Raw genomic sequence first — 10,390 nt, forward strand, 5'->3', positions numbered from 1 at the left:
CCTCCACCTCGTCCTTCCTGCCAACTCTTGGTCCCCCTTAACCTGCTCTATTTTCATAGCATTTATTACCTCTTTATACACTGCATCACCTCTTGTTTATTATGTTTTATTCACTGTTTTTCTACATTACTGGAATGTAAGCTCCATGAGGACAGAAATTTTTTTTCAGGTTGTTCACTAATGTATTCCAAAGACAGGCACAGAGGAGGTACTCTACAAGAATTTGTTGAATATTTGATACAAATGAATAGAACAGTAAACAGAAAGTTTTCTGATGGTTTTACCAATGAATTCTATCAAATACTTAAGAAAGAAATAATGCCGTCGTATTCCATTTTTTCAGAAAATGGAGATAAAGAAAACAGTTGAGAGTATTTACAAAGATATAAAAATTATTTTAAAAACAATCAAAAAGAAATTCTGGATATAAAAATACAATAATTGAATTGAGAAATTCCTTAGAGTGGTTCAATATCAGACTTAGAAATCAGTGAACTTGAGAAAAAGAAATAAAGAATAAAGAAAAGTGACCAGACCTAAGGGAGTTTTGCAATACCACTAATTCGATCAATATAAACATCATAAGAGTATCAGAAGAAAAGAACTGTCAAAAGACAAAGACAAAGGAAGAATCCTGAAAGTAATGATAAAAGCAACCTGTCATTTACAAGAGATCCTGTCATTTACAAGAGATCCTCAACAAGAGTTCTCAGCAGAAACCTTGTAAGCCAGAAGGCAGTGGGATAATATATTAATGTGCTAGGGGGGAAAACCTTGTCACTTGAAAATTTTATTTCAGGCAAAAATGTCCTTCAAAAACGAGGAAGAAATGAACTCATTCCCAAATAAGCAAAAGATGAAGGAACTCATTTTCATATGGGCTAGATCTGTCATACAAGAAATACTAAAGAGAGTCCTTCAGGTTGAAATGGAAGGATGCTAGACATTGTATAATGACAAAAGGATCAATTCACGACGCCAATATAACAATTACAAATATATATACAAAACATCAGAGTTTTAAAATACATGAAGCAAACATTGACAGAATTGAAAGGAGAAATAAATAGTTCTACAATAATAGTACCTTAAATAATGAATAGAACAAGGAAACAGAGATCAATATTAAAATATAAGATTTGAACAACATTATAGAGCAGTTTGATCTAATACACACATACAGAACACTCCCCCAACAAAAGCAGAACACACATTTTTCTTAAGTGTACATGAAAAATTCTCTAGGATAGACCATATGTTAAGCCACAAAACAAGTCTTCATAAATTTAAAAAGACTGAAAATTTACAAAGTATTGTTTCCAATAAAAATGGAATTAAACTAGAAATCAAGAGCAGAAGGAAAACTGGAAAACCCACAAATATGTGGAAATTAAAACACAAAGTGCTAACCAATGAGTCATACAAGAAATTATAAGGAAAATTAGAAAATATCTTAAAACAAATAATAAAAAAATACAACCTAGAAAAACTTATGGGATATAGCAAAAGCAAAGCTTAGAGGCAAATTGATAGCTGTAAAAGCATATGTTAAAAAAAGGAGAAAAAAAAAAAAGGAATATTTCAAATCAATGACCTAACTTTACACCTTAATTAACATTAGAATAAGAGAAACAAATTAAACCCAAAGGTAGTAAAAGTAAGGATATAATAAAGATCAGAGCAGAGATAAATAAAATAGAGAACAGAAAAAAACAAGAGAAAATTAACAAAACCAAGAACTGGTTCTTCCTAAATGCACATGGAATTGCAAAGGACCTCCAATAACCCATTTAGAAAATTTGATTATTTTATTGTTGTTGTGTGGTAGGAGTTCTTTATATATTCTAGAAATTGACCCATTATCAGATTTATGACATGCAAATATTTTCTCTGATTCTGTGGGTTATTTTTTTACTCTGTTGATAGTGTCCCTTGATGTACAAGAATTTTTCATTTTTGTGAAGTCCAATTGACCTATTTATTCCTATTACCTGTACTTTGATGCCATATCTAAGAACTCATTGCTGAATCCAATATCATGAAGCTTTCCCCCTATTTTCTTCTAAGTTTATAGTTTTAGCTCTTATGTTTAGGACTTTGACCCATTTTGGGTTAAGTTGGAGGTCTCACATTTCTTGATTTCAAAACTTATTATAAAGCTACAATAATCAAAACAGTGTGGTACTGCCATAAAGACAGACATAAAGACCAATAGAATAAAACAGAGAAACCAGAAATACAACTTCTCTTATGGGGTCAAATGATTTCTGGTATGACTGTAACCAAAAATAAGTAAATATTCTCCCTGAGAATATATAACTGCAACACAGTTAAATAAGAAATCAACAATGAAAAGATACTTTTTTAAAAACCTATACAATGTAAGATTTTAAAAAGCACTACTAAACAATTCAAGAGTCAAAGCCGAATCACAATGACAACTTTAAAACAAACTTAAAACAATAATTTCAACATCCACAAAGCAGTCAATGTGATACACCACGCTAACAAGTGAAAATAAAAATCATATAGTCATCTCCATAGTTGCAGAAAAAGCATATGACAAAACTTAACCTCCATTTACGATAAAAACTCTCAACAAAAAGGGTATAGAGGAAATGTACCTCAAATTAATAAAGGCCATGTATAAGTCCACAGCTAACATCATATTCAACAATGAAAAGCTGAAAGCTTTTCCTCAGAAATCAGGAACAAGACGGGGATGCCCACTCTCACCATGTTTATTCAACATAGTCCTGGAAGTCTTAGACATAGCAATTAGGCATGAAAAAGAAATAACAGGCATCCAAATTGGAAAGGAAGTAAAACTGTCGCTATTTGCAGATGACATAATATTACATATAGAAAACTAAAGAGTCCACCAAAAGAATATTAGAAATCATTAATGAATTCAGTAAAGTTGCAGGATACAAAAATCAATATACAAAAATAAGTTGCATTTCTATTTACTAATAAAAAACTATCAAAAAGAGATACTAAGAAAACAATCTCATTTACAATTGCATCAAAAAATATGTAGGAATAAATTTAACAGAAAAAGATAAAAGACCTATACAATAAAAACTGTAAGATACGATGAAAGGAACTGAAGACACAAATAAATTGGAAATCTATGCCAATGGATTAGAAGAATTAATATTGTTAAAATGCACATACTACTCAAAGCAATCTATAGATTCAATGCAATCCTTATCAAAATTCCAAGGGCAGCTTACATAGAAATAGAACAAATAACCGTAAAGTTTGTACAGAACAAAAAGTCCTAAAAGCAATCCTATAAAATACCCTGAATAAGTAAAAAAACAATCTTGAGAAAGAAAAACAAAGTTGGAAGCATCATGCTTCCTTATTTCAAACTAGCTTACAAAGCTATAGTAATCAGAACAGTGCAGTATTGGCATAAAAACAGACACAGAATCAATGGAACAGAATAGAGAGCCTAAAAATAAACCTATACATATATGGTCAACTAATTCATGACAAAAGAGCCAAGAATATACAATGGGAAAAGGACAGGCTCTTCAATAAATGGTGTTGGGAAACTGGGCAGTCACATGCGAAAGAATTAAAACTGGACCACTATCTTCCATCATACACAAAAATTAACTCAAAATGTATTAAAGACTTGATTATAAGACCCAAAACTCTTAGAAGAAAACATAGGCAGTAAGCTCCTTTACACTGGTATTGAAAATGATTTTTTTTGAAGATATGACATCAAAAGTACAGGAAACAAAAGCAAAAATAAACAAGTCATCATCAAACTAAAATCCTTATGCACAGCTATAAAATGAAAAGGTAACCTACAAAATGGGATGAAATATTTACAAATCATATATTTGATAAGGTGTTAATATCCAAAATACATAAAGAATTCCTGACACGACCTAAGAGAAAAAAAACAACAAAAAAATCTGATTTAAAAAATGAGCAGAGCATCTGAATAGACATTTCTCCACAAGAGAAATACAGATGGCCAACAAGTACATGAAAAGATGCTCAACATCACTAAACATCAGGGCAATATAAGTAAAAATCACAATGAGATATTACCTCACACCTGTTAGAATGGCTATCAAAAAAACAAGAAATAAAGTGTTGGAGAAAATGTAGAGAAAAGGAAAGCCTTGTACACTGTTGGTGGGAATGTAAGTTGGTGCAAGCCTCTATGGAAAACAGTAGAAGGTCGCTCAAAACATTAAAAATCAAACTCCCATATTAGCCAACAATTCCATTTCTGAGTACTTATCCAAAAAAAACCCCAAAACACTAACTTGAATAAATATATGCACCCCCATATTCACTGCAGCATTATTTATAATAGCCAAGATATGGAAACAACCTGTGTCTACCAAAGGATGAATGGACAAAGAAAATGTGAGATATAATATATATTAATATTATTCAGCCATTATGCTAAGTGAAATAAGCCAGTCAGACAAAGACAAGTATCACTGATCTCACTCATCTGTGGAATCTAAAGAACAAAATAAACTGATAAGATAAATCCAGAGACATAGAAGAATGGAACAGACTGATGAATCTCAGAGGGAAGGCAGGGATGAGAAGAAATTAACCAAAGAACTTATATGCACATATGCATAACCGATGGACATAAACAATAGTGTGGTGAAGGCAGGGGGCGGGGGAGGGGCAGAAGTGGGCAATGGGGGAAAAAAGGGAAATCTGTAATACTTTTGACAATAAAGATTAAAAAAAAGAAATGAAATCTTGCCATTTGTGACTACATAGATGGACCCTTAGAGCATTATGCTAAGTGAAACAAGTCACACAGAGAAAGGCAAATACAATACTATTTCACTTATAGGTGGAATCTAAATCAAAACAACAACAGGGGAAAAAACACAAGCTTATAAATACAGAGAACAGATTAGAGGTGGGGAAGCAAAATGGGTGAAGGAAGTCAAAAGGTACAAACTTCCAGGTAACAAATAAGTCATGAGGATGCAATGGACAGCATGGCAACTATAGTTAACATTCCTGTATTGCATATTTGAAAGCTGCTAAGATCTTAAAACTTTTTTCATCACAAGAAAAAGAAATTCTGTAACTATGTATGCTGACGGGTATTAGACATGTTGTGGTGACCATCTCACAATATATACAAATATGGAATCATTATGTTGTACACCTGAAAGTAATATAATGTATGCCAATTACACCTCAACTTAAAAATTGACAATAATGAAAATACTACTCATCAAAATTTGTGGGGTGCAGCTGAAACAGTACAGAGAGGAAAACATACAGCCTCAAATTATATTAGAAAGAAGGCTGAAAATTATGTACCAAAGAGTGTAGAAAAAAGAAAGATAAGAATAGAAATTAAAGAAAGATATTATAAGGTATAAGATAGATTAAAGGATTGATAAAGATAATAGTTCTTCAATTAAAAAATTTTTAAAAATTGACAAATTCCTGTCAAGACTAATCAAGAAAAAAGAAAACAAGAGAGAAGGTACAGGCAAGCAATATTAAGGATGAAGAAACTAATGAATTACAGCAGAAACTAAAATGATCATTAAAAGATATAATTTTATATTGATAAACTTGAAAACTGAAATTAAATGGGCAATTTTCTAGAAATAACATCACAGAAGGGAAAAAAAAACAGAGAAAGAAAAGTGATTTTTCTTGGTAGGTTTACATTAATTAACCCTCACACTCCTAACACTTAATTCTTAACTCATATAATCTCTGAGAAGGGTAGATCAGTTAATGCCAGAAAAGAATCACTCTTTCCAAGTATCTCATAATACTTCAGATGTAAAGACCAAATTTATCAGTGGTAGGGGCCTGAAACCCAATTTAGGGGTAACCACTTCATAAATGAACATGAGCACACTTTCCTTTCTAATATAACACAAACATTAATCAGCTCAATTGTTAACTATTCCAAAACATATTCAGACAACGCCATTTTTCAATGAAATGCAACTTCCCCATGATATAGAACACACTAAAAAAGTAGCAGATGGCTCTACTCAAAACCAAGCAATATTTGAATACTGTGATTCTCATTTTTAAAAAACATTCTATATACATTTGCTGTAGAACATTATTCAAAGGTCCTTCCTTTTTGCCAAGCTGCTTAAATAAGGTTTATGTTAGATTCAAAAGGAGCTCCTGCCTACAGTGGAAGAGACAGTGCAATGTCAGCAGGTCAGCTACAGAACTTGTCTCTCTCCACACAGAGCAGACAGAATGATCTCAACACAGAAATCAGATCACATTATTTTCCTGATAGAAATCCTTCAAAATCCACATTCTTACCATGACCTCCAGACCTGGAATGATATGGCCCTTTCTCACCTCCTTAAGCTCATCCTATGTTCCTCTTCACCATTCATAGGGACTTGAGCCTCAACTGCCTTCTAATTGTTCTTAAAACATTGTAAACTCTTTTCCGCTGCAGGACCTCCTGATGTCTTTGTCTAGATGTTTCCCCCAATCCTCTGCTTGGCTGCCCTGAACTTCTCTCATACATAGTCACATACAGTTATTACATCCACAAATAAACTACCTCTGATTAATTTATTCTATAGATTATTCTCTCGGTATTATTATTAAAGAAATAAAGCCTGCAAAATGTGAGTTCTCCATATAAAACAAGCTTCCAGAGACAATAGGCTGAATCACTAAACAAGTTTTGGGCAGCTCCTTTCTCAGAGAACTTTAAAACACAGACTCACAAAAACCTCTGGTCTAGCTTAACTACAGACTAGATGAACTAGACACATATACTTTTCAGCTTTTCAATAACATAAAGCAGGGTTTAATATGGTCCTTCTGAATAAGCCACAACCAATATTTTATTCCCTTCAATTTACTTCAAAATGTTTTGTAGAGCCCGGCTGGGCGTGGCTCAGCGGTTGAGCCTCGACCTAGGATCCAGGCCATTAGGTTCCATTCCCGGTCAGGGCACATGCCCGGGTTACAGGCTCAATCCCCAGTGGGGGGGGGGGGGCGTGCAGGAGGCAGCCGATCAATGACTCTCTCATCATTGATGTTTCTATCTCTCTCTCCCTCTCCTTTCCTCTCTCTGAAATCAATAAATATGTATTTTTAAAAAATGTTTTGTAGACAGGGTTGGGGGGAAAGGCTACTTATGTACTTTATACATGTATTCTTTCTACCACTCATTTTATCATTTTGTAATTATAGGGATAAAAGTACTTGCTGAAAATAAATGCTGGAACCAAAAGAAAGGCTATCATTTCCTAGAAAAATGCTCCATATTTAAAAACTGGCATTTGTGAGAACTTCAAGTCATCCAAACACTATGTTTCATTGTCCACAGCTATAAAATGGAATAGTGATGCTTGTCTGAACTCTCAGAATTGGTATGTTTCAAATGAGTGTTAGGAGGAAATGCTTTGTAAATCATAATACAAGATTACTCTTCTCCTTTTCTAAAAAGCATCAAAGTTGGGTTATAGTTTTGGCCACACAGTTACCTGTATCTCTTACTAACTTGGCCACACAAATTAGTAAGGGATATATCTGAGTATATATCTGAGTCAAAAATCACAAAATGAAAATGTCTGCAGGGGCAAGGGAGGTAAAATACATGAATGAAGCAGGTCTGGATGAAATAAAAGCAGGCAGTGAAGGCACTGTGGCCAAGTGGAAAGTATGAGTCCCATCCAAAGTGGAAAACCACATCCTGGCCTCCGCGCTGGCAGTTGCAAGCCCTGCCTTGCCTGGTCCTCTTGTTTTTCAGGAGAAACTAGGACATTGGGAATATATGTAAAATTTACTAATCTTAAAACATTGGTAAATAATTTTAAAGTATTCAATTAAAGCAATGAGCTGAACCAAATAAGCATATCTGAAGGCCAATTTCAACCTTTATGCTATCGATCTGCCTATGACTTTTACCTGGGGTTTTGTGTTCTCTGGCAAAAAATAGCCAATAAACGTAAACCTATCCACAGGGTGTAATCACCCTCAGACAGCAGGAAAAATGGGTAACAACAGGAGCTAGCATTTTTCTCACTGTTTGCTATATGCCAGGAACCTACTGTGCTTATGCTTTTACAGGCATTGGGTCATTTAATACTCATAAGAAATCTTGCAGAAAGACATCACTGTAACACCTATTTTCAAAAAAGAAAACTGAGTATTAGAGAGAGTTCTTAAGGTCATAATGCTGGTAAATGATAAAGTCAAGAAACAAACCAAGTTAAAGTCCATGGTAGAAATTTGGTGTTCAATGATCATGATTTCAGTTCAAAAGAGTATAATACTTGCCAGCTGGAGGTTCCTGACTCCCTATGTGCACCCAAAGTGGTAAGGGGTCTTCTGTGAATTAGTTTGAAAGCCTAATGGAAATCTCCTATTAACCCGCTAATGGATATCTGAGCTTGTTTCTTATTACCAAGAAAAGAGAGTTTGTTTATTAGATACAATCTCTCAAATTATCAGTCAAAGGGGGGAAAAAACTAACAAGGGGATCCTTGTTTGTTTGTTTTTAAATTATACAGCTCTCAAATTATCACTCCAGGGGGAAAAACTAATGAAGGGATCCTTGTTTTTTTTTAAAAAAAAAAGAGTTAGAAATGACTAGATTAGAGTACTGATATTGCAGAAGTTATTAAAATGATAAAACATTTTTACATAAAAACTTTATATAATTTACACTTATATAATGTAAAGTACATTTTCACTTCTAAATACTTATTTATCAAACTACTAGTAACAACTAATGGACTTTCAAATATTTTGAATTTGATAGATAAAAGTTCTTTTTCAAAGAATATTTGCACACAAAAATAGGCTTGGAAAAACACAGTTGAAAAGGGAAGTGCAGGATGATGCTATCCTGTTATGTGATGTGACCAAAATCTCTGCTAGCAAATATACTAAGCTGGTATAAGAGATCACCAAATTGAATCATTTACTTTGCACTTTTTTTTTGCTCCCAACAATAATAAAAAAGGACTGAGACAAATGAGAGTAATTTTTCATATGCCAGATATCACATCAATATATTCATAAAGAGCAGGTTATCTTTGAAAGCTAATACATCTCTCAATTTTCCCATTTAAAAACAATTATCTTTGATAATGTAATAAAAATCAATATGGCACGAATAACATGCACCCTCATTTATCTGTCAAAACTTGGCACTTAGGCTCCAGCAAATCCAGAAAATCTGTCAACGTTATTACCTACCTTTAGCAGAGCTTGAAAGTAACGCATAATAATGCTCAGCTATCAAGACAGAGGAAGTGTCCAGGCAGCAGCTGTGATCCTGGGCCTGTAACACACAACAAAAAAGGCCTAAGCATTCAGGATCTGGGGAAAGTAATTAGAAGTTGGACTTAAAAACATCTAGGCAGTATGGCAAGACTATAATTTACTCTTCAGTTTTAGCATTTTTACATAACATGGAACACAAAGCTCCTCATTTCCCGTGCCTGCATAAAAGAGCTCTGAGGTTGTTCTACTGGATCCATGTGAATCATAAAAATGTTTAAGAGGCTTTGAGGGCACTCATGCAATCACCAAGAAAACCAGAGACGTCAAAACCCATGAGGATTTCGGGGGCTTTCAAAAATCTTTAAAAAAGAAAAATTAGTACCATTACAACGGATACGTCAAGGCTTACGTCCAATTACCATCCTGAGAATAATAAAATTTAAAAACTTCTTTTTTTTTTTTACACATTTCTCATAGGAACATTTTAGCAAGGTGCAAACAGAAACTCCCGGGGAACAGAACAAGGCTGTTGTTGAGCAAGTTGAAATGATGTCGTTTCTGGTAGGCTCTCTCTATTCCCCGGGAACGATCACCCTGAGCTTATCTGCTCTTTCTCCTTAAAAAGAAAACTTAACACGTGCGCTCGGAGCTGCTGGGACGCCAGCTCCACCAACCTGCCCGGGAGAATCAACCCTCAGCAGCGATTCCCCGGGCGGACCCCGCGCGGCTCCCGCCACAGGTGCTCCCGCCGCGGCCGCAGGAGGGGGCTCCCCCTCCAGGTCTCCCCGCAGGTTCCCGCGCCCCCCTCGCGTTCTCCCTCGAACGCAACCTCTCGTTCTTCCCGTTTCCCCTCCAGATCAACCTGTTGCGCCCGGAACCCCCAGCCGGCGAGGTGCGCTCGCGCTCTTGGGGGCCCGCGCGCGCCCCCCACGCCCCCTGCGGCCGGGGAAGCGGGGCCGCCAGCAGGACCACGCAGGTCCGACTCCCTCCCCCAGCTGTCCCCCGACTCGGGCGCGGTCAGACCCCTACCTGGGCCGGCAGCCGGGCTCCTCCCAACTGCCTCCGGGGGCGCAGGTGGCCGCCACTCCCCGGCTGGACGCGCAGGCTGGGCCGCCCGACGAGGGCAGCGGCCTCCCGGGGGCGG

At 35.8% G+C, this 10,390-nt stretch overlaps 1 protein-coding gene across 1 annotated transcript in view; it reads right to left on the bottom strand.

Moving 5' to 3' along the window:
- The window catches only part of MYO3A (myosin IIIA), a 196,015-nt gene extending 186,711 nt beyond the window's left edge, over positions 1-9,304 (bottom strand). The window contains exon 1 of the mRNA XM_081149403.1: positions 9,220-9,304. The gene's annotated coding sequence lies outside the window, so the exon portion shown is untranslated. The remainder of the gene's footprint in view (positions 1-9,219) is intronic.
- Between the last annotated feature and the right edge of the window lie 1,086 nt (positions 9,305-10,390).

This window comes from Miniopterus schreibersii (genome assembly GCF_964146895.1).
Source record: "Miniopterus schreibersii genome assembly, chromosome: 1".
NCBI lineage: Eukaryota > Metazoa > Chordata > Mammalia > Chiroptera > Miniopteridae > Miniopterus > Miniopterus schreibersii.